The following is a 24,626-nucleotide window of genomic DNA, read 5'->3' as shown; positions in this document are numbered from 1 at the left end:
ATTTTTTACTTGACAGAGTTAGTGAGAGAGAAAGAGAGAAAGGTCTTTCATCTGTTGGTTCACTTCCCAAATGGCTGCTATGGCCGGCATGCTGCGCCGATCCGAAGCCAGAAGCCAGAAGCCAGGTGCCTCCTCCTGGTCTCCCAGGCGGGTGCAGGGCCCAAGCACTTGGGCCATCCTCCACTGCCTTCCTGGGCCACAGCAGAGAGCTGGACTGGAAGAGAAGCAACCGGGACTAGAACCCGGCACCCATATGGGATGCTGGTGCTGCAGGCGGAGGATTAACCAAGTGAGCCACGGCACTGGCCCCTAAAGGGGAATTTAAAGATGTTTACTTTGGTGTAAAAATTTTGAAATTCATGCATAACTTTTACATAATACACATTTCATGATCTTCTAAAGACCCCTGAGTATGGTGGATTTCAAAAAATGTTTGTGGCAAAATAAACATCTTTTAAAGCCCTTTAAAAAACATGGACTTCTCATACTAGACTGTGAACTCCTTGCTTAATGTCTTCATACAACGAGCTTGAAATGAGCTAAACTCTGAACGTAGAAAAAAAAAAAAAAAAACAGAGCTAACATAGGATTTGGATAATGTTATAGGAATTACCCAGAAGAGGTCAGTATAACAGTGATAAGAGTATGGTTTGGGGCCGGCGCCGCGGCTCACTAGGCTAATCCTCCGCCTAGCGGCGCCGGCACACCGGGTTTTAGTCCCGGTCGGGGCACCGGATTCTGTCCCGGTTGTCCCTCTTCCAGGCCAGCCCTCTGCTGTGGCCTGGGAGTGCAGTGGAGGATGGCCCAGGTGCTTGGGCCCTGCACCCCATGGGAGACCAGGAAAAGCACCTGGCTCCTGGCTCCTGCCATCGGATCAGCGCGGTGCGCCGGCCGCAGCGCGCCGGCCGCGGCGGCCATTGGAGGGTGAACCAACGGCAAAGGAAGACCTTTCTCTCTGTCTCTCTCTCTCACTGTCCACTCTGCCTGTCAAAAAAAAAAAAAAAGTATGGTTTGGAGGGCGGTTTAAATGTGATGTGAAGTTAAATTACTCTGTAAGTGATAGACTTTAGAGTCTGAATGTATCATGTTAATTATTTGCCTCTTCAATTAAAGTTACAGTTCTGCCAAGTAGATGGCTGTAGACCTTTCATAAGCAAAAGAAGAGATCCAATGATTCTAGACATAATTGCAAACTAAGGGTGCTCACTTGGATCAAAATTACCTGGATGATTCTCACCCTGATTCTCTGATTAGATTTCAACAGAATTCGCCCAAATACATACATTTTAACAAAGATAATTCATATTACCTTTGAAGTTGCCATAATAAAATAATCAGACTAATAATAGACTACTAAATGTATTTTTTTTCTTGGCTCTTTTGTGGGAATTTAGGAGTTGATACTTAGTATAGATAGCTAATTCAGTATAGTTATGGAAAACAAAGGGAAAATAAACCACGTATAATAAAGAAGGAATCTTTGGGCTAACAGACAAATTTGAGGTATAAAAAGGACTAAAAGAAAAAGAAAAATTACATTTCAGAAGAGAAAGAAGAAGTCCTACCTGAAATCTCAGTATCATGGCTTATCTACTAGTAAGTACTGAATCGGGTCATAATATGCTGAAAAAACGATGATTCCATGGACATAGGCCTTTGCAAACCCATAGGAACACGTGAGTCAACTCCTTTCCATGTAGACTTCTTGGGCACAGAATGGACATGCAGTGTTTCACACCAGAAACACAGGAAATTCAATAAAAATAATTATGACAATGGGATTTGTACACGCTCAAGAGGGATCAGAAAAGAAGGGCTTACAGTAAAAATCCCACTGTCACTAGTTTCTTTATGCTCCATCTCCTGTCCACTTCTCTGAAGTCTTGACTTAGATCTTCCTTTTCATACTTAGTCAAGGTGACATTCTTGAGCATTTAAGTGACATCTGGTGTATGTCAGTGTTGTAGGTTTAGTTCTTGCACACTGTCACCTGGCCATCGTCTTCACCCTTTTCCTAGTGCTGTAGTTTGGATTTTAGTTTTGGTATCCCTCAGAGATGCATGTGCTAAGGACGTGACCCAGGGAAGTGCTGTTGAGGGAGAGCAGGGACTTGCTCCGATTACAGCATCTGGGAGGCGTGCCCTCAGAAGGTCGTCCTTGTGAAAGGGCTGGTTAAAAGAGCTCAGTGTGGCCCAGCCTCTGCTTCCTGGCTCACCGTGTGATCTTCCCTGTATACATGCTCTGCCATCCACTGCCCTCATCAGATGCTAGACTGACGGAATGCCCGATCTTAGACTGTGAACCTCAAAAACCGCGAGTCGAAATGCACCTTTCTCTTTCACAAGCAGCTTCTCTCAGGCATTTGCTGCAGTGAGCAAAGGTGACTAATAGGCTGTGGCAGGGCGGTCATTCCTTGCAGCTCCTTCTGTGGTCACATCAGCAGTTTCAATGGTTTACAGCAGCATTCATTTCTTTTTGCGAATCACAGAGTATCTCTGACTCTTAGGCTCTAGAACTAAGGACCCCATCACTCAGCCCACTCTGCTTCCACAGGTCCTGCAGGGCCTGCCACTGCCTCTTTTACACCATCTGAGCTGATCCCAGTCACCTTCCATTGTGAAACGACACCATCTCCTGTGATTGGATCAAGTTGATTAAAAAAATAAAAATGTGGAGCCAGTGCTGTGATCCAGGGGGTTAAAGCCCCAGCCTGCAGCTCCAGCATCCCATATGGCTGCTGGTTAGAGTCCCGGCTGCTCCGTTTCCAATCCAGCTTCTTGTTAATGTGTCTGGGAAAGTAGCCAGAGTCTGGCCTAAGTCCCTGGGCCCCTGCACCCATGTGGGAGACCCAGAAGAAGCTCTTGCTTCCTGGCTTCGAACCGGCTCAATTCTGGCTGTTGCAGCCATTTGGGGAATGAACCAGTGGAAGGAAGACCTCTCTCTATGTCTTTCCTCTCTCTGTAACTCTGTCTTTCAAATACATAAAATAAAAAATTAAAAAGTGCAGTAAACAGTGCTCTCATTTTTCTAACGACCTATGTTTCCTTTCAGAGACCAATACTGATTTCCCAACCCCTGTGCTAACCAACATTTATATTGCCAGCTGCAGACAGCAACACTTTATTAAATATCCCTCCGAATATATGAATTATTTTATGCTGACACTAGGCCTTTCTCATACAGTTTTTACTGTTGGAATTTCTGAGTATGTTTCTTCTTTGCTATGAGAAGAAACTGTACTAAATATGCCTTCCTCAGTCTAGCCTAGCTGTCTCCTGGCTTTTATTAGTTTAATCTGCTATTTGGGATTGATTCCATTTTCCTTCCTGAATGCACTCGCCTTCATTTCCTAATGGAAACAGTTTCTGTCTGTTGAATTGTGACTTTCTTGTGTGACTGACCTCCATTTCCTGTATTTTCCAACTGTCTTCCTTTTTATGTCTTGCAGTCTCTGTTTCTAGCACATTCTGCTGCTTCTGCCAAGTGTCCAGTAGTAACATGCATCAGGCACAGTCTCCTTTTCCTCCTTGGCACAGGCTCTCCCTCCTCCTTTCTGGTCTGGTAGGCTGAGCCTCCGCATGAGTGCGGTTTTGATTGGGTGTCACTGCTTTCCTGTTTCCTCAACCTTCTCTCATGTCCTTTCTGCACATACCCCCTTGCTGGGATGGATCAGAGCCTCAAGTAATTATTCAGAAAGAGTATTTGGGAAGTAGACGGTCTGAGTCTTTTTATGTCTGAAAATTTATCTGGTCTGGCCTAAAAGCAGTTAATAGCTAGTCTCATCTGGCACAGAATCTGGATTCAAATAACTTCCTACTGAACTTCAAAGTCAATGCTCTACTGCTATCCATCAGTAAGAGTTCTTTCAGAGAAGTGTGATTCTAATCTATTCGCATTTCTAGTTTACATTGGGTAAGATACATTACTGTTCAAGGGTACCTATGCCTGTCTTTTGGCAAAAACTATATTCTCCCCAATCTGTTTCCTTTTGCATTTATTTACTATTTTATATATCTGATGTGATCAAGGAGAAGATAACATTAATGTATAAAATGTAAATGTATTTGTTCTTATTGCAAAGCAATAATTATCAAGTAAGTATACCCAGAAACTCACATATTTGATGGATGTTCTAAACTTTATTTAAGTTGATGATGAATTTTGGATTAAAGATTAGAAAATAGATGACTGTCAGAGTTATGAAAGAAATAAAAGATCATATAAAATAAATTTGGAGGGAAAGGGCAAAATTGAAAAACAGAATACTGGAAGCCTAGAAATAGAGGAATAGGGAGATCTGTGTGCATGGATTTATATTTAAAAAAAAGTATTGATTTGAGAGGCAGACAGAGAGACAGAGAGGGTGAAGTTGCATCTACTGCTTTACTCCCCAATTGCCTGTAGTAGCTAGGACAGATATGAGGGCCAGGAACTCAACCCAGGAAGATCCAATTGCTTGAACTATCATTGATGCCTCCCAGGGTCTCCAGTAGCAGGAAGCTGGAATCAGAAGCAAATCTGATATTTGAACTCAGGTGATTGTAACCTCTAGGCCAAATGCCTGCTCCTGTGCCCAGCAACTTTGAAACTATATTAATCACTGAAAATTTGTGAAAGTGCTCCTTTATATAAGGAACACTTACTCCTTCTCTGAGCTTGTTCCTTTCATTGTCCTCACATTCCTGGACAGTGTTTACTCATTTTTCTCCAGGGAAAGTGGATTTATGCATCTCATAGATGAGCTGGAAAAGAAGTGAGTATGCATGGTGCAGCTCCGTCTTTTTTAGGCACCTGGCTTCAGGCCTGCAGAGGGTACACTTATTTGCACTGACCCTTCATGTTGGAAGCTTAACAAGCAGCCTTCCCAGTGGGGACCTGTGACCATTCAGAGCTACCTGAAGGGTGAGAGGGTGAGTCCTTGCCAAAAATGTATCACTGGAAGCCCACTGTCGTTGTACACCTAGGAGACATCCCCTAGCAATACCTGTCACAGAAATGACAGTTCCTTTACTTCATTCCTTTGTCTGTCTCCCAGTTGGTTCAGAATGTGGGCAAAAGAATGGACGTGTGATATTTTCTCAGTTCTCTTAAACTAAAAGAAAAAGTCAGTATTTAACAGCCACACATCTTTGCTGAGGTTCTACTACTTATTAAGGCCTATTTTGCTTTAAGATTTAGCATTCCTCAGTTGTTTGCTCCCAAATTCTTCCTTATTTGCAAGATCAGTGTCCTCTAAGCACCTGCATAGTGCTCATGACACTTGGCACAGACCAACATGTAACTGTTCATTTACTCGTCTATGCACTGTTCATCTATCACTTGATCTTAAATTTGACAGCAAAGGTTGAGTTTTGATAGCTAAATTTCCTTAGCTTCTAGATTCTCATTAAATACTAAATGAGTGAATGGATAAGTAAACCACGCCTTCTATGCTAAAGCAACTCTCTTTCCAGCTGAGGAGGCAGAGAGCTAAACAATCACTCAATACTAGGGTTAACGCTATAACTTGGACATGAACCCAGCGCTGTTGAGGCACATAATGGAAAACTAGTTTTATTTGAGTTCTGGCAGCGGTTGATTCAACAATAGCACAAATCATCATTGACTCATCTTTTCAAATTGTCCAATATTTGCATATGTTTTAAATGTACTTAATCTACTGATAAAAACACATGAATATAATTTCTGAAAGTATAAAAGTCAATACATATTGAGACATGTGTCATGCCAGTCATTCCCTATATGCTATATGTTTTTTAAAATATTTACTTATTTGAAAAGCAGAGAGGAGAAAGGGGTGGGGAGAGAAAGAGAGAGAAAGCACACTCAGGTGCTGGTTAATTTCCCAAGTGCCCCCAGTAGTCAGGGCTGGGCCAAGTCAGAGCCAGGAACCTGGAAACCTGGAACTCAATCCAATTTTTAGCAGGGACTCAAATATTTGGGTCATTACCATTGCCTCCCAGAAGGCACATTAGCAGAAAGCTGGAATTGAGAGTGGAGTTAATACTTGAACTTAGGCATCCAGATATGGGTTATGGGCATCCCGAGTGACTTCTTAACCACTACACAAAATGTCTGTCCTGATGCTGTGTTTTTCTTTAATTAGCTCATAAATAAGTTTGGAGATTGACTGCCAACCTAAACCTAAACCTTGGAGCAGCCCCCAACGTTTCTCCTTGAAAAGGAGAGAAAAAGAGGTGGAACAAGCTCACAGACTTTTTAGACACCTCCTCGGGAGACTCCCAAGAATTCAGATATGAAATGATGCAGAACTGCAAATGCTTCAGGGATTGGGGGTGGAGAGGAGATGGGTAAGGTTGGAGAGATGCCCTGTGACCAGATATTCAAGTTCAAAGGTGATCTCTTCTCTGCAGGAACTCTGTTCCCTTCAGCTTCATGGTATGAGCCTTAACCTTGACCTTCCTCCTTCTGAATCTGATCTTCAGTGTCTGTGACTTTGGCTCATCCTCCTAGATCTGCAAAAAGGAGATTCAGACTCCTGACAGCCTCTTTGGTTTGACAGCTTGGCTGATATCCTGTACTCTGGTACTGATGAGTACTACATGGGTGTTAGTTTTGAAATCTCCCTTACTTCCTCTTTCCCTGTAGATAATAAGAACAAATGGGTAAACATCCCAGAACTGGGACTCAGCAGCTGAGCTTGAAGTTCAGCTTCTTTACGTATTAGCTGGGTACTGTCAGATAAGGTCACTATCTTCCTTAATGGCCAATTTTCTCCTATTTATGTTGGGGATAACAGCATCTCTTGCTTAAGGTCAGTAAAATAATTGGGGAAATATACAAAAGGTGCTTGGCATGTGGCAAAACCTACATTACATGGTTAGCTGTATTACAACTACTTCATAATGCCAAGGGAGTTTTCCAAAGATAAATAAGATACATGTATTACAGATTATAGCTGCAGCCTGTATTATCAATGTGTTTTGGTTTACTTAATGATATACCCAAGGTGATAAAGGCATTTTCACATAATATTATGTCTCATCATTAGTGTGCTCAATTAGTAATTAAATCACATAGGCAGACCATAGAATAGCCATTTTACACAATCAGATTATCTTGTTTTCCCTTATAGTTTAGCTTTCCAATCAACACCATTTGTCAACAAATTGCCTTTATAAGATGTATGCAAGCAGAAAGCCAAGACACTGTGGCAAAAAATGACCTAAATGAAAGATCTCTGTGAGTGAGATCCCAGTGGAAAGAACGGGCCATCAAAAAAGGAGGTACCTTTCTCTGAAGGGAGGAGAGAACTTCCACTTTGATTATGGCCTTGTCTAAATAAGGTTGGCGTTTGTGAATTCAAGAGGCTTCCATAGCCTTCACAGCTCATGACAAGAGCCTCGGGTGATTACTGATGTCATCAATGAGTGTCAATTGTTAAATCAACAACAGGAGTCACTGTGCACTTACTCCCCATGTAGGATCTCTGTCCTTAATGTATCGTACTATGGGAATTAATGGTAAAACTAGTATTCAAACAGTACTCTATACTTTGTGTGTCTGTGTGGGTGCAATCTGTTGAAATCTTTACTTACTATATACTAAGTTGATCTTCTGTATATAAAGGTAATTATTGAATCTTAATGAAGAATGGGATGGGAGAGGGAGTAGGAGATAGGGTGGTTTGTGGGTAGGAGGGTGGTTTTAGGAGGGGGAACCGCTATAATCCAAAAGTTGTATTTTTGAAATTTATATTTATTAAATAAAAGTTTTCAAAAAAAGATGTGTGCAGGTTAGCTGCTTTGATAAACACACAGGGAGACTATCATAGTCTGAGAGGTAAAGGCGCTGGAATTACATGCGGCAGAAACCCTATCTAGTTCTGAACATTGTGCAACTCATGTCCCTGGGAGTCCCTGTGCTCCTCACTTCTCATCTGTATCTACTGAGAAGTCTTCCAAATTCTGCTCTCTCAAAAAATAATGTTCACATGCCAGCTGGTTCCCAGGACAATGGGTTGCTATGAGTAAAGCTGACCAATGAACCTCTCTCTGGCTTCCTGTTTCACCATAAGGTCTCTTCTGCACACACTTCTGTAATTGCGACATTATCCACCATGAGGCCTTCACCAGAGGTAGACAGATGGGGCTGGCAAATCTCACAGTTTTAGCCTCCCAAATTCCTTTCCTCCCTCTGTCTCTGTCCTTCCCTCTCCCCCTTCCTTCCAAGAGACAGAAAGCTCCTATTCATTGGTTCACTCCCCAGATGCCTGCAACAGTAGGGTTGGGTCAGGTTGAAACCAGGGGCCTGTAATTCAATCCAGGCCTTGTACATGGGTGGCAGGGACGCAACTACTTGTTGCCTCCCAAGGTGCACAGGAAGCTGGAACTGGGAGCAAAGCTGGGACTTGAATCCAGGCTATCTGATATGTGATATGTGCATCACAAGTGACATTTTTAACTGCTGCGCCAAACACCCATTCCCAAACTTATTTTCTTTATAAAGCACCCAGTTTCAAGTATTTTATTATTACAACAAAAAATGGACTAAGAAACCAAGCATGTACTTGGATACTAGAGGAATCCTGCCAACAGAAATGCTGTATCATGGGGTCATAAGGGTGACAGAAAGGTAATTATGTGGGGACATGGGGAAAAAGGCAACTGGTATAGAGATTGACAATTGCACAATAAGAAAAAAAAATAATGTTGGCTTTGGATCCTTAATATTTGAGGATCTATAAGCATGGACATTTCAGTCACCATGTTGCAAACTTTATATAATTCTATCATCCCTCCTACTTCTCTGCAAACTTCTTTATCTTTTTTTCTCCTTCGGCTAATGACACTGCCATTTGCCAGTTGACCATGCTAAATATTTTACTTAAATTAAATCACTTCAATTAATGTGTGCATCCTTTCTTCAATAAGCAAATGATTACAAAGCCCATTTTTGTTTTTATTTGTTTTTAATTTGGAAAGGAAGGGTTGTAATTGAAGGAAGAAATGATGAATGTTGGTTCAAGGACACTATATACATGATCTAGTCTAACTCCTTAATACAAAATAAAACTGTTGGATATCAAATATCAGATTTTGTATTATTTCAGCAACAAGAATAAACTTTTTTACTTCCACACAAATTTCTCCACAATGGTACAAGAATTCTACTTGTTTACTGACATTTAAAAGGAGATTATTTAAATTATAGGATGGGCATTTGGTACACTATTTAAGATGCTGTTGGGATGTCTGCATCCCATCCCTGAGTTCCTGGGTTCAAATCCCAGCTTTGCTTCTGATTTTGGCTTTCTGCTAATGTGCACCCTGGGAGGCAACTGGTGATGGCCCAAGTGTTTGGGTTCCTGCCACCCATATGGGAGACCTGGATTGATTTCTGGGTTCCGGCCTAGGCCTGGCTCATCCCCAGATATTGTGAGCATTTGGGGAGTGAATTATCTCTCTCTTCCTGATAAAATGAAAATAAATTAAAATAATGTAAATAAATAAATAAATAAATGAGATGTTAAAAACTTTAAAACGCATTAAAAATGAAGAGTTTGGTTTATAAAGCTTTTATAGGCACATGCTTGTTCACTATTTCCCAATATAATTAATGTCACTTTTGGTAGTGATACTTGGATTTTCTTTTTGGGGAATCACCTCTCCCCTACTCTTGTTCCATGCATTTTGATCAAGACAATTCAACACTATTCCCAGGTGCATGGGAGGTCATGTGATTTAGAGCAGGCCAATCAGAACATGACATTCCCTTGGCCACAGAGTTCCTGCAGAAGGGCTCAGTCCACACCAGAAAGGCTCAGTCAGAGCAAGCCCATTTTGTTTCAGTGACTGGGAAAATACACTTTCCCCTCTGACTGACTGACATGCAATAGTGCTTTAAGCCTGGCTTAGTGACAGCCATGAGAACAAGCCAGCACAGTAGAAGGCAGAGCTGATGGTGATGTCTGAGTTGGCAGATCAAGACACACCTAAACCAGCCCTAATCTTGTACTTTTCATTGATGACAGTCATTATATATATTTTTTGTTTAAAACTATGTGGTTAGTGTTTGATCATTTTCAACAGAAGTAATCTAACACAAGTTTTAGTTAAACCAATGAAATAGTCTAAGGAATTTGCCTTTAAAATATTTTGCATATAGTTGTGGGGTAGCATAAGAGTGAACTTAGTTCTGATGAATGGGAGAGTGAAGAGTAAGGTAACTGAGAGTAGAAAGAGGTAGTGAAAATGAAAGAGAGGTGGTGAACACGAATATGAGTGACTCCCATTGTTAATTATGCAAACAGAACTTGTGGGTTATGGAAATCTACATCCTCTACACTGGCACTCATGGATGAGGGGAACTACGTTCAGTGTTATCACTTGCTCTGGGGTGGTCAGAGATGAGAGTTGCAAAAGACCACTTTATACGGCGAGAGAAGACCAGAAGGAAATTTTAAGATAATAGTTTAAATAAAACAAATTTGAGAGGTATTGATGACTCAGGAAACCTCATGGAAAAATTCTTGATATTCTCACATACCAAACCCCATTAAATGATGATTTGTAAGAAAACCATCATTTTTCTTCTACTAAGAAAGGAAATACCTCCTCAAATTAAACTATAATATAACACCGATTACAATATGCATCCCAATTTCAGAGCTATTACAATGTGAGAAAAATGGACATCTGAGATTTGGTGAAATGGAATAATAGCACAATGGAGTGCATTTATTAGCAGTTGCCTGTCAATCATGTTTATTTGGATAACCTTCAGGAATGATATTCTCTGTCATATACATGAGCTAGCTTTGTTATTTTTTTTTTTTTTTGCTATTTATCAGATAGATGATAAATTCAGTTTTTGTTTAAGGCAGGAAAGTGATGCCTTTTTAGGCAGTTGTATAGAAATGTCCACATTATATGGAAAGAACATGAATAGAACCAATGACCAACTTTCCCTAAAGTTTGTCTGGGGTGCTGGGTTGTTTTGCGTTCTATGAGTCAGATGCATGGCAATGCCACCAGGACCCTGCTGGGGCTGCTCCTGCTGCTTGTGACCCAGAGAGCACCTACTAGGTGCAGACACTGTTCCAGGTGCTGACAATACCAACATGAACAAGACAAGGGAGGTTCCTCCTTCTTAGACTTTATAGTCTAGTTAAGGGGACACAGTCAACAAATAGGAGAATTTCTCATATTTATGAAAAAATAAGACAACCTCTCAAAGTGACAATTAGGAGAATATTATAAATAAAATGGTCAAGGGATGTCTTTCTGATGACACATGAGCAAACATCCAGACAATGAGAAAGAACCAATCACAGAAAGGGCAGGGCAGACATCCAGTTTTCCATTGGGCACACCGGGAATTTGGAAGCCACCATTCTAACAAGGAGTGGCTGAACAACAGGAAAGTCAACAACTCGTAGAACAATAAGAGGAATGAGGTCACAGGAATGTGCTACCCCTTCACTGGAGAAGTAGCCAGGCAAACACAGAGGGTCACAGAGAACTAAGGCAGAGAACCATGAGCAGAAACCACTACAGGAACCAGTGCTGGGCGGGAAGATGAGATGCAATCAGGGCTTTGTTAGACTCCGTGCAGACAACCCTGAGTGCCAACTCCTCTGGGATGCAGTCATAAGGAGCATCTCCACTCCCGCTTCACCTTCAGGAGCTCGGCCAGGATCTGGCACAGAACTGGGGAGAAAAATCCGCCCCCCCATGCCTCTGCAACGAGCGGAGGAAAAATAGCCCCTTTGACATAGGCCAGAGCACTCTACTGTTCTTAAAGAGGCCTACCCTGCACAGAAAGTAGCTAGGCAGAACCTAAACTGCTGGGGTATTGTCAGAGCCCAGCTGACCCAAGGAAGAGACATTTCCAGTTCTAGCCCATGCTAGCCATCCTGTCGCACCTAAGTTGAGAGGTGGAGGAGGCATTGAGAAACACTTGAGAAGTTCACATGCCAGAAGCATAAACTCATCTGAAGACTGAGACCTAATCATAAGACCACGGAAATCAGTCCCTCCACACACCTTACCATCACATTATTAAACCTATTTGTAACAGTTCCCTTTACAGAGTACATTAGATCCAGCTATAAAAAACGTTAGAAGCATGCTAAAATCCAATAAAACTGTTTGAAGAGACAAAGCAAGCATTGGAATCAGACACGGAGAGAATGTTGAATTGTCAGACCAGGAATTTAAAACAACTATGATTGCTACCCTAAAGACAGAATTAAGGATGAATAGGTTAGTGAGTAAAATAGAAAGCATGCAAGAACAAATGGGCACTGCAAGAAGAGAGATGAAATCCAAGGAAATAGCAAAAGCATGCTCAAGGTAACACTATAATCGAAATGAACAGTATCTTTGACGGACTTATTTATGTTAGACAAGGCTGAGGAAAGTATCTCTGAGCTTGAGGGTATCTTAATAGAAACCTCTAAAATTAAAAAAGCAAAGAGAAAAATGACAAAAATCTCCCACAGAATATGCAAGAACTGTGGGTCAACTACAAAAAGCATAATATATGAATGACAGGAGTGATGGGAATACTAGAGAAGAAAGAAAGGAACAGAAGAAATATTTGAAGAAATAATGACTGAAAATTTTCTCAAATTAACTTCAGACACCAAATCACAGATTCAGGAAGCTCACAGAACACCAAGCAGCGTAAATGGCAAAACACCTACATAGTACTATAGTCAAATTACAGAGAATTAAAAAAAAGAAAAAGTCTGGAAAGAAGCCAGAGAAAAAACATCTTATTAATAGAAGAGCGAAGATAAGAATTACATCTTCCTTCTCAGAAACTGTACAAGAATAAGGAGAATGGAGCAAAACGTTGAAGCATTGAAAGAGAAAAAGAACACCAACTTTAGAATTCTGTACTATGCAAAGTTATCATTTAAAAGTGAAAGACAAACAAAGGCTTCAAGCAAACAAAAATAATGGACTTTGTTGATGGTAGATCTCCCTTCCAATAAAGCTTAAAAGAAGTTTTTCAGAAAGAACATACATAGCTAAGAAACAGATCAGAAGAAAATCCACACATACACAGCCAACTTATCTTTGACAAAGTGCTGAGGATATGCACTGGAAAAAGGATAGTCTTGTCAATAAATGGTGTTGGGAAAATTAAATATCCACATTCAGAAGAATGAAATTAGACCTCTCTCTGTCACCATGTACACACCTCAAAATAGATAAACAACCTGCATATAGTAACTGAAACTTTGAAACTAAGAGAAGAAAACATAGTGGGCATGCTTCAGGGCATTGGAAGGACCAAGTATTTTTTTAAATTACAGCCCCAGAGTACAGGAAACAAAAGCAAGAAATTGACGAATTGGATTTCATCAAATGAAAGAGCTTCTGCATAGCAAAGAAAACAATCAACAGAGTGAAGAGACAACCTGTAGAATGAAAAACAAATTTGTGAGCAATACGTTTGACATGGGTTAATCACTAGAATGTATAAGGAACTCAAAAGCAAAAAAAAAAAAAAATCCAATAATCCAATTAAAAAATAGAGAGTAGACATTTTTCAAGGAAGACATTCAAATGGCCAAGAGGTACTTGGAAAAATGATCAACATCAGTCATCATCAGGGAAATGCAAATCAAAACCAAGAGGAGATATCCACTCACTCATGTTGGAATGGCTGTTATCAAAAAGGTAACAAGTGCTGGTAAAAAGACGTGGAGAAAAGGGAATGCTTTCATACTGCTGGCAAGAACGTAAACCAGCCATTGTGGAAAAGAGTATGGAAGTTCCTCAGGAATCCAGAAACAGAACTACCATATGATCCTGGAATCCCAATCCTGAGTCTATATCCAAGAGAAACAAAATCAGTCTGTCAAAGAGGCACCTACACTGCTATGTTTACCGTTTACCCCAGTGCTATTCACAGTAGCCAAGAAATGCAAACAATCTATGTGCCCATCCACTGATGAATGGATAAAGAAATGTGGTCCGTAACACACCATGGATTGTTACTCAGCCATAAAGATGCTGAAATCTTATCAGCTGGAATAAAATGAATGCAAGTGGAGGTCATTAAGTTAAGTGAAATGAACCAATCACAAAAAGATGAGTATTGCATGGTTTCACGGATATGTGTAGTATAAAAAATAAGGTAGCCTTAGAGCAGTTAAAACAGCGGCTACCAGAGGCTGAGGAGAGAAAGATAGGGAAGGCTGAGTAAAAAACACTAAAGGCATAGGAATAATAACTTCTGGGACTCTGTGGAACAGTAGGGTGATTACAGATAATGTTAATGTACTGTATATTTCTCTATTTTAAAAAACCTTCAAAGACAAATTTTTCAACATTTGCACTACAAAGAAACGTTCAAAATTTGAAGACATAAATGTATTTATCCTGAATGGACATGATGCAATGTATATGTGTATCTGAACATCCCATAATACTCATAAATAACAAGCAATTTTATGTGTCTGCTATAAAAATTAAAAAAAAATTTAAAAAAATTTGGATCTACATAAAGGGAAGAATATCAGAATAAGTGAAGGTAAACCAAACTTTTATTCTTTCTATTGTTAACTGATATGAATGGCAACAATTCATTCAAAACAACAACAGCAGCAGCACATCCCGCCATCAGCCAATATGTCTTCTGCTCACTGTGTGATGCTCACACCTTGCACCGTGCAGGAGAACCCTCTACCCTTGAGGAGCACCCACCGGGGTTTCGGAGTCAGTGGCTCTGAGGACCTGTCTCCGTCCCTCTCACACACACAGCTGCCCCATCCCTCTTCTTTTTTCACAGTGTGCTGCTCAGTTTGTAGTTCGGGATTTCAGTTATCTCCAGGTTTTGCCAAAAATAGAATTTGAATCAGCTTCTCCTTGTTGCTGCTAAACGATTTCAAGGCAACAGTGTGTGTAAATGCTAACGTCACTTAGCCACTTTTTTTTTTTTTTTTTTTTTTTTTTTTTTTTTTTTTTTTTACAGGCAGAGTGGACAGTGAGAGAGAGACAGAGAGAAAGGTCTTCCTTTGCTGTTGGTTCACCCTCTAATGGCCGCCGTGGCTGGCGCGCTGCGGCCGGTGCACCGTGCTGATCTGAAGGCAGGAGCCAGGTGCTTCCTCCTGGTCTCCCATGCGGGTGCAGGGCCCAAGCACTTGGGCCATCCTCCACTGCACTCCCGGGCCACAGCAGAGAGCTGGACTGGAAGAGGGGCAACCGGGACAGAATCTACACCACGACCAGGACTAGAACCTGGTGTGCCGGCGCCGCAAGGTGGAGGATTAGCCTTTTGAGCCGCGGCGCCGGCTCACTTAGCCACTTTCAAAGTGGAATCTGTCATCCCCAAGCTTCTTCCCAACAAGGGCTACTGAGATCCTGAGCTGACTGTGAAGTCTCTTGGTGAGCATTATACGTATCCTTCTCTGGATCCTTATTCCTGAAAGAATTTTGGGTTGGATAACAAAATGCATGTCTTGGTTCATAGTATCATGGATTGAGTGGTTTGTAAACAACAGACACTAACTTTTCAGAGTTCTGGAAACTGCAAGTCTGAGACTGGGGTGTGGCATGGTCAGGTTCCGGTGATAGCCCTCTTTGGGGGTAGAGACTGACTTCTCATTGTTCACCTTCTGACAGACCAAAGAGGGCAACAGAACTCCAATCCCACTCGTTATGGCTGCACCTTCATGATCTCATCACCTCTCAAAGCCCCACCTCCTAATGAAGCTTGAAGGGACAAAGACATTCAGTCCACTGGAGAGGGAAACAGGAACTTCAGCTCTATCTAGCAAAAGCTTAAATAGAGCACAGAACTGAGGGTGAAAATAAATGGAACAAGCCAGACTCTTAGGACTCCTGATTCCTCTAGATCTCATCATTTCAATGTCTGGCAATGCACCTGTTCTCTTTTGGAACACAATTCTCTTCAGTTCACCTTTATGTCTGGGAGCATGAGTACCTGCTTAGTCATCTCTCACAGTTTGTTTCAACCCAAGAAAAGGTAGTAATTGTTTTAGGTTTCAAAAGTGTGTTTGGGAGGACGGTGCTGTGGCATAGCGGGTAAAGATGCTGCCTGCAGTGCCAGCGTCTCATATGGGCGCCGGTTCATGTCCGGCTGCTCCACTTCCCATCCAGCCCTCTGCTATGGCTTGGGAAAGCAGGAGAAGATGGCCCAAGTGCTTGAGCCCCTGCACCCAAGTAGGGGACCCAGAGGAAGCTGTGGCCAATTGGGGAGTGAACCAGTGGATGGAAGATCTTTCTTTCTGTCTCTCCCTCTCACTGACTGTAACTCTACCTCTCAAATAAATAAATAAAAAAAATTTTTTTAAAAAAGAATACAGATCATCAGTTAAGTTAATTTATGCAACTGAAGAGATTTTTTGTTTCTTTTTTTGATTTTATTTATTTATTTGAAAGTCAGAAATACAGAGAGGATATACAGAGAGTGTACCTGTGCGTTCACACACACACACACACACAGATCCTCCATTTGCTGGTTCACTCCCTAGATGGCCTCAATCGCCAGGGCTGGCCCAAGCTGAAGCCAGGAGGCAGGAGCTTCATCCTGGTCTCCCACATGGGTGGCAGGGACCCAATCACTGGCTATCTTCCACTGCTTCTGCTGTTTTCCCAGGTGCATTAGCAGAAACGTGGATCCAAAGTGGAGCAGCCAGGACACAAATCAGCACCCATTTGGGTTGCTGGTGTCACAGGGGGCAGCTTTATTCCTTAATGCTGCAATGCCAAGCCCTTTTATGAATTTTAATTTTATCACATTTATCCTAAGCAAGTGATGATTCTAGCAATCTTCACATGTCATCATATTTTCCTATCACATTTCTGGCCTTTCTTCTTTTTTTCTTTCCTTTCTGATGTGTTTGTGAATGGGAAAGGGAGTTCTGGCATGCCTGAGCCTCTGCAGTAATAAGACACAGACACTCCTGTCTCCTCACGGGGCCTTTCCCGTGTGCAGGTAGCTGCTCTGTACTGCGAGTTTCCATCAGATCTAGCATGTTCTGCTTGGGGCGCGATGCTCTTCTTTCAGCTGAGAATAGTGTCCATGACGTTATTTCATGAGCGTTTGGAAGAACCTTCATTTTGTGTCTGTAAGATGTTATGAATATCCTGCATTCACTGAGTTTCCTAAGAACGTCAAAGGGAACACACCTAATTACAGGATGAAGTCATAGAAGGAGGCTTCGAAAGAGTTAAAAAAAAAAAAAAAAAAACCTTGTGATGTTGTAAGGATACCAAGGTTAATGGCTTCCATTCAGTATACTACTTTATTTCTAAGTGTGATAGGCTTCTTCCCCCTCCATTCAAATGTTCTACTAGCATGAGTCAGATGGGCTCGTCAGCTGGGGCAATCTGCCCTCGCAAGAAGAATGTAGCTGAAAGGCTGGGTTTGGCATCAGGTCTGCATTATTACCCACCTCTGCAACTTGAACACCTTGACAAATCACTGGCTCTCTGGGCCCAGCCTCCTTCCATGTTAAATGGAGTCTTAGCCACAGGGTGGGTGGGAAGACAGTGGGATGAAACATCCGTAGAGCCTGCCTTCCAGCAGGAGCATAAGCAGTGCAGTGAACAATGCGCTTTTCTTTTCAGAGCAACTGCTAGAACACACGGTGAAGGCACACAGTTATCAGTGCACACATCAGAAGCAATCTGGAGAATAATTTATTGGGAATTCACATCAAATCTTTTTGGATCAATGGGACTTCTAAACAAATGGAGTCAAGAATCTTAATGAGGGGCCGGCACTGTGGTGTAGCAGGTAAAGCCGCCACCTGCAGTGCCAGCATCCCATATGAGTGCCAGTTCGAGTCCCTGCTATTCCACTTCCCATCTAGCTCTCTGCTATGGCTTGGGAAAGCAGCAGAAGATGGCCCAAGTCCTTGGGCCCCTGCACCCATGTGGGAGACCCAGAAGAAGCTCCTGGCTCCTGGCTTCGGATAGGTCCAGCTCCAGCTGTTGAGGCTTCTGGGGAGTGAACCAGCGAATGGAAGATCTCTCTCCACCTCTGCCTTTGCCTCTTTGTAACTCTGCCTTTCAAATAAATAAATAAATTTTTTGGAAAAAAGAATGTTAATGGAGAAGGATATAGAGGAAGAAGACCCACGGTGACTAAGAGAAGCCATTGGTGAGGAGAACTCGCCCAGCATGAGGAGAGGATATAATGCAGCAATTCTTTCCATGTAGGGATATTTGCAACTTCAGTGCCACATATCACCACCCACTTAAAATGCGAGCAATCTCAACTGAAACAGCCCCCAGAACTTCACACACCTAACTCAATGATTCGCACAGGCATTGTTCATAAAAAGGTGACTTTTATATAGTCATAGCCTTTTTATATTGGGTTGCAACTTGGGCCTTTGCCTTCAACTATGACTTTAATTAAACTTTGCATGTTTCTTTATTTTCCTTGTTCTCATGAAGGCTACTTATTACTGTGTGTCTTATTTTTGAAAAATATACATAGCAGCAAATAATTGAATAATGTCTACTAGACAAAAAAATAAGTGTAATTTTGAAAATTAATGCCTGGTTCCTATGGCTTTTCAGAAAAGCTCTCATGGTTTCATTGTTAATGCAGCTATTAAGGCAGTTATACTCTGATATAATGGAATGACCCAGGGTTTTGTATATGCAGCAACCAGGCCCACTTACATGCTAGAGACTGAATTGAGGCGATTTCAGCTCTGGATCCAGAACTGGGCACCCCCCTCTCTTGACCTTGAATCCAAATTAAGTATTAACCTAATTGAAATTAAGTCCAAATTAGGTATTAGTTCCAGGAAGTATTTTGGATGGCAAATCTGTGCTTATCCCCAGAATTTCAAAGAGGTCCATGACCTTAAAGTAATGTGGAAGTATCAGTTTGCTATCTTCTTCCTTTTCCTGCTGTCTCCTATGCTGGTGCGTATATTTCCATCACATATAGAAAAATGACAGACTAAAAATACAGGTTGTTGATATAAAACATTTTATAATTTAGAAGATTTCTTTGTTCAGAAATGTCTGTGCAAATGTATTTCCAACAAGGGAATCTTATACAGGAAACATTGTACTTGTACCACTGTCAACACAGACCCAATTATGTTTACTTCCTATAAATTTAAAAACAGAAGACACAGGTAACGGACATTTGAAAAAAATTATAAAGCATCATTACTTAAATTTTTAGAGTATTAAATGTTTGGATTATTATGCCACTGTTATCTTGCCATCTAAATCACTTTCTAACAAGACAACTCTAGAAAAAGAAATCAAATAATCTCTACCCTACCTTTTTTTTTTTTCTTAACCATGGCATTTTCTGTAGTTACTTACACACAGTTTAATAACCTCTCTTGTAAGATACAGTCTTAAGTAGTAAACACCTCAGTGAGAGTCTTAAAAAAAATCATTCCCACAATAACCCAAGGAGGCTGATTAAAATGTAACTGTGTATATATGTTTAAAAAATGCTTGTAAATAGTAGTACAATACTTACTGAACAATAGAATGAGTTCATTATCTCAGAGATGTTTTAATAGTTTCAAAAAAGCAGATTACTTGTTAGATGTATAAGTTTGTGAACTTACAGTATGCTAGGTATGTCTGATCATTTTATTATTTTATTTCACCACTATTTTTTCTGCTATTACAAAAATTATCTGCTAAATGACAGTTGTGACACAGGACACCTTTACTTCTTAAGAAGCTCATATAATTGTGCTACAGGGATTAATGATTCATGCATAACTTCCTCTAAACAGTTTGTCTAATGTCTGGTTCAGCAAAAAATAAACATTCACGATGAAAAGAACACAGGACTTAGAGAACGTAGTAAAACACTTGGAAATATGCCTATTGCATAACTTTAAAGTGTCATGGTGAGATATTTCACACAGGTGAAGCAGATGCCTCCGTGAGAGGCACTGTGGTTGGAACCACACTTTGCTTCGTAGTCACCAAAGGAAGTTTCAATACCAGAGACACTGAAAGTGTTAATAAAATGTTCCGTCACCAAAAACCAAGACTTCAGCTTACCTATATTTTTGAATACTATTGAGCAATCTACTTTCTTTTTTTTTTACAGTCTTTGTAGAGTGCTCATATATCGGGAAGAAAAGCATGGGAAGAGCCGCATACAAAAGGTTTGCTTTTTCCAAAACAACAAGGACGACAAAAACCCGCACAGCATTCCATTGCTCAACAAACAAGGATTCAGGCGCGCCAGAGGCATTACTCGGAGGATGGCATTGCATACACAGGGCGCCAGCACTCGCAAACCTGCTTGTACGACATTATTACTTGATGAGTGGCTGTCTCCCAGCTGCACTGCCTGTGACTGCCCGGGTGTTTAGAGACGTCAGCATATTCAGCAGTGATTTAGAAATCAGTAACTCCCCAACTCTGATGTAACCAAGTGACAGCTTGCAAACAAATGAATACCAACTAGGGCAACTTCCTGGGGGGCCATGAACACTGCTTCTGAAGTTATAGTCCCGCTTTACAGGATAGGAGCCTCCCGTGTTTTTAGGGTTCTCCATTCTCTAACACGCCCCCAGTAAGCCCCATGCAACTTTGTGCCTGGCGCAGATACGCTGCGTACTCCCCAAATGCGTGAGCAGAGAACAAATCCACTCCCATTCCCTCAGGGTCACGCACACCAACTTATCCTTATCGAAGCCTTACTTTCAGAGTGCAGATCAGTTAGCAAAGTCTCCGGGACCGAGAGGCCAACTGTTCCAGCCGCGTTTCACAGCCGTCCCGGAGGGCAGGGGGCAGAGACCGCGGGGCGGGGATGGAGGCGGGCCGGGGACCCCCGGGGCAGCCGCGGGAGGGCCGGGGCGGGAACAGGGGAGGCGACTGAGAGGGAAGGGCCCCGGGAACCGGCAACTGGCGGCCAAGGGGCGGCTGTGGCCCCGATCTTTACCTGCGGTGCTTCATGGGGTACCGGAGCGCGGACTGCCGCTGCATTTCCCTTCATCCCAGGCCACAGGAGACCACCGGCGTCCCCGCGGGCAGCGCAAGCCTCGGCTCTGTCCTCCCTCTGCCACCGAAGCGACCACTCTGCTCCTGGGCGGGGGAGCAGATCCCCCGAGCCGCAGGCGCCCCCATCCATGCCAGCGCGCCGAGTGTTGGGGGCCGGGGCGGGAGAGGAGACTGGGGACGGACACCGTCCAGGCAACCGCGCCGCCCCCGGGTAGCCCCGCGCCGCCGGCGAGACACGCTTGGCGCCCACCGCGAGCGGCCACCGTGCCCAGTCCCACCGCGCACCCTGCTGCGCCCCTCGCAGCCCCTGCTGCGGCTGCCCCCAGCCACTGCACCACTTCCAGTGCCGCTCCACGTCCAGCACCGCGCGCCTCTCCGGGTCCCTACACCGCGTGGCCCTCCACATGCCTCTCCTGCGGCTGCCCCCACCTCAGGACCTTACAGGTGCCTCGACTCTCATTACCGCGCACCCCTCCAGGACCCTGCCGGGCCCCGCTCTTCCTGCGCCCCTCACGCACCCCTCCAGGTTGCGGTGCTTCCACGCCCTACCCCTGTCCCTGCGGCGCTCCAACCCCACCTCTCTTCTCTCCACTCGCCCCCTGTGATGGCGCACGCGCGTGGGTCGCTGGGCAGGGGGCACTTCTGGCTGCTGTGGGCTCCTAGCCGGCTGTTTTGGCCCCTTCCATCTTTCCCTCCAGTCCAGCTGCGACCTGGTAAGGCGCCTTGGGCTTGGAGCGCAGGTACGAAGCTGCGGCTCTTCCCACCTCGGATCCTGGTCCTTCAAGATCGCAGGAGTCCTCGCCTTCCCATTCTGGGCTGTTTTAGGGAGTTCCTGCTGGGCGAATGGCTTTCCACTCGCGACCCCCGAGGACTTCAGAAGCAGCACCCTTTGCTCTCTGAAGCTCCTGCAAGGCCAGGCCCTTGTCAGACCGCTAGGAGGCACTCCTCGGATTTTGCAGACAGCGCTCTCATAAAAGTCATGCTGAAATAGTGAGTGCTACTGATCCATTACTTGTTTGTTTTTTGAAATAGATATTTATTTTGTTTATTTGAAAGCCAAGCTTATAGAGTGAGAGAGGAGAGAGGGATATTCCATCCTTTAGTTCACAGCCTAAATGACACAGTGGCCAGGCTGAGTCCAGGAGCCAGGAGTTTCATCCTGATCCTTGAAGTGGCTGCAAGAGCTTGAGCACTTGGGCCATTTTCCACTGCTTTCCCAAGCCATTAGCAGGGAACCCTTTTTAAAAATAATTTTAAAAAATTATTTATTTATTTGAAAGGCAGAGTTACAGAGAGGCAGAGAGAGAGAGAGAGAGAGAGAGAGAGAGAGAGAGAAAGTCTTCCATCTGCTGATTGACTCCCCAATGGCCGGAGCTGTGCTGATCTGAAGCCAGGAGCCAGGAGCTTCCTTCAGGTCTCCCGCGCAGGAGCAGGGGCCCAAAGACTTGGGTCATCTTCTACTGCTTTCTCACGCCATAGCAGAGAGCTGGTTCAGAGGTGGAGCAGCCTGACACAAACCCGGATCCATATGGGATGCCGGCACTGCAGGCTGCGGCTTTACTGGCTGTGCAACAGCGCTGGCCACTTCCCGTTACATTTAAGAAGCTGATTTACTATGTTTTTTTTTTTTTCCAAGATCTGGTTAGATGCTTTCCTCTGCAATTACGTGAAACAGAGTTCTCTGACCAGTACTTGCGTAGTTCATTTATTTACTCCTTGACATTCTCAGAGACACATGCACACCCCTTCATTTACATAGCAGAGAGACTTGGGTTTAGCAGGTGGTGGATGGAGTGGGTATCTAAGATGTTTAATGAACGTGCACTAAGCAGGAAAATTATCAAACACTCATCTGATTTCAGAAAGGATCGTACTGATGCATGCTATGATTTTAACAATGGAAGTAAGCTACCATATTGAGACCCAGATAGAACCACAAAGTTGCTGGAGCATTTATAAATGCTTTTTTTTAATGTAACAAGATGCAAAATGCAAGGTAGAAATGTTTACAACTTTTATATGGCACTTTTTTCTTTTTAGAGAAAAACACAAGACCAGGTTTATTTCATACAATGTCATTCACACATTTTTCATTTTCTAATTCATATGTAATATACAAGGAAGTGAAGATGACATTTAATAGGAACCACTAAGAGCTAGGACTTAGACAAACTGGTCCAGAAACAAATCCATATCAAAAGGAGATACTCAAGAATGTGGTGGTTCTGCCCAATTTAATAGTTTTTTATTTTGAAACAGATTTGGCCAAAACTCCATGCCAACTTACTAAAAGGTGTTGGGGTAGGCACCAAAAATGACAGACCATATCATTTCCAAAGAACAGGTATTTTCTAGAGTAGGCCTAAAAGTCTTGGGAAGATTGGGTTGTCAGCTTCGGAACACATGGGAACATCAGGACCCCAAGAGGAGAGTTCGGTTTCCCAGTATAACGTTTCTGGGACTTGTCATTTCCTAAATGTGCAGTAACAACTGACTATGCCAGCAGAGGGTAAGGATGCAAACTGGGAATGCACTGTACAAACGCGCGGAAGTCATCACCCTTCTCCTGGGACAGCTTCGATCCTGAAACCAAGAGCTCATACTGGAAACGAAAGTGGAGCCAAGACACTCTGAAGCTGGCAAGTCAAGGTAGGTCAGGAAACAACAGTGTGTATGGGGGTGAGGGAGGGGAGTGGGGGGAGTGGACGGAGAAGCACTGCTGCTGTTGACAGGGCAGACCAGGGCGACTATGCAAAGCATTGGAACAAATGGTTGGATTTAATGGCCTCACCAAGGAATGTTGGGTTAGAAAACTAGGGTACTCAACAACAAATGTGAAAAAGTATGCCTGGTGCCCCAAACTTTATGCCATTCTTTCAGGTTCATGGCAAGAGCATCTAAGTGGTAAAATCTTTATATTCAACATTGTGCTAAGAAGATTGATATTCTTCTGCAGATCACTAGTAAAAAATCCCTTCCATGTTCAATTGACAAAGATTGCCTGTTCATTTCAGTTTCCAATTCTAAACATAAGTGGGTCAACATAAATGTTTATACAAAATATTGACTTCAACAAAATACAAAGCACTGGGGCCAGCACTGTGGCTCACTTGGCTAATCCTCCGCCTGCGGCACCAGCATCCCATATGGGCGCTGCGTTCTAGTCCTGGCTGCTCCTCTTCCAGTCCAGCTCTCTGCTGTGGCCCAGGAAGGCAGTGGAGGATGGCCCAGGTGATTGGGCACCTGCACCCATGTGGGAGACCAGGAGGAAGCACCTGGCTCCTGGCTTTGGATGGGTGCAGCGCTGGCCATGGCAGCCATTTGGGGGTGAACCAATGGAAGGAAGACCTTTCTCTCTGCCTCTCTCTCTCACTGTCTAACTCTGCCTGTCAAATAAGTAAAAAAAAAAAATACAAAGCACTTTCTTTATCTTTTAGAAACTGAATATACAAAGCAAGTTTTTCCCAAAATATTTTCATAGGCAAAGAATTAAAAATGATTTTAATCATACACATATGGTCACAATTTGGCCTTAAAAAGATTCTTGGGAAATGTACATAAACGTACATCATGTTTCCATTATAATGTCTTATGTCCAGAGGAAAAAGTGTTACCACACAGATTTGCTCTTACTTGGGAGTAGGCTATTCAAAAATACTGTACCCTTCTGTACAA

At 42.9% G+C, this 24,626-nt stretch overlaps 1 protein-coding gene across 5 annotated transcripts in view; it reads right to left on the bottom strand.

The window, feature by feature from the left end:
• The window catches only part of SGCG (sarcoglycan gamma), a 137,931-nt gene extending 116,090 nt beyond the window's left edge, over positions 1-21,841 (bottom strand). The window contains exon 1 of one of the 5 annotated variants that reach the window (XM_070048305.2): positions 21,529-21,841. The gene's annotated coding sequence lies outside the window, so the exon portion shown is untranslated. Of the gene's footprint in view, positions 1-20,651; positions 20,742-20,892; positions 21,037-21,528 lie in introns of those variants that run through there. The other 4 variants (XM_070048306.2, XM_051849884.3, XM_017343243.4 and 1 more) reach the window with 4 other exon arrangements.
• Positions 21,842-24,626: the final 2,785 nt, after the last annotated feature.

Source organism: Oryctolagus cuniculus, chromosome 9 (assembly GCF_051225735.1).
Source record: "Oryctolagus cuniculus isolate XC-2025 breed Fujian yellow rabbit chromosome 9, ASM5122573v1, whole genome shotgun sequence".
Lineage (NCBI taxonomy): Eukaryota > Metazoa > Chordata > Mammalia > Lagomorpha > Leporidae > Oryctolagus > Oryctolagus cuniculus.
This window is presented reverse-complemented; position numbering and strand designations above follow the sequence as displayed.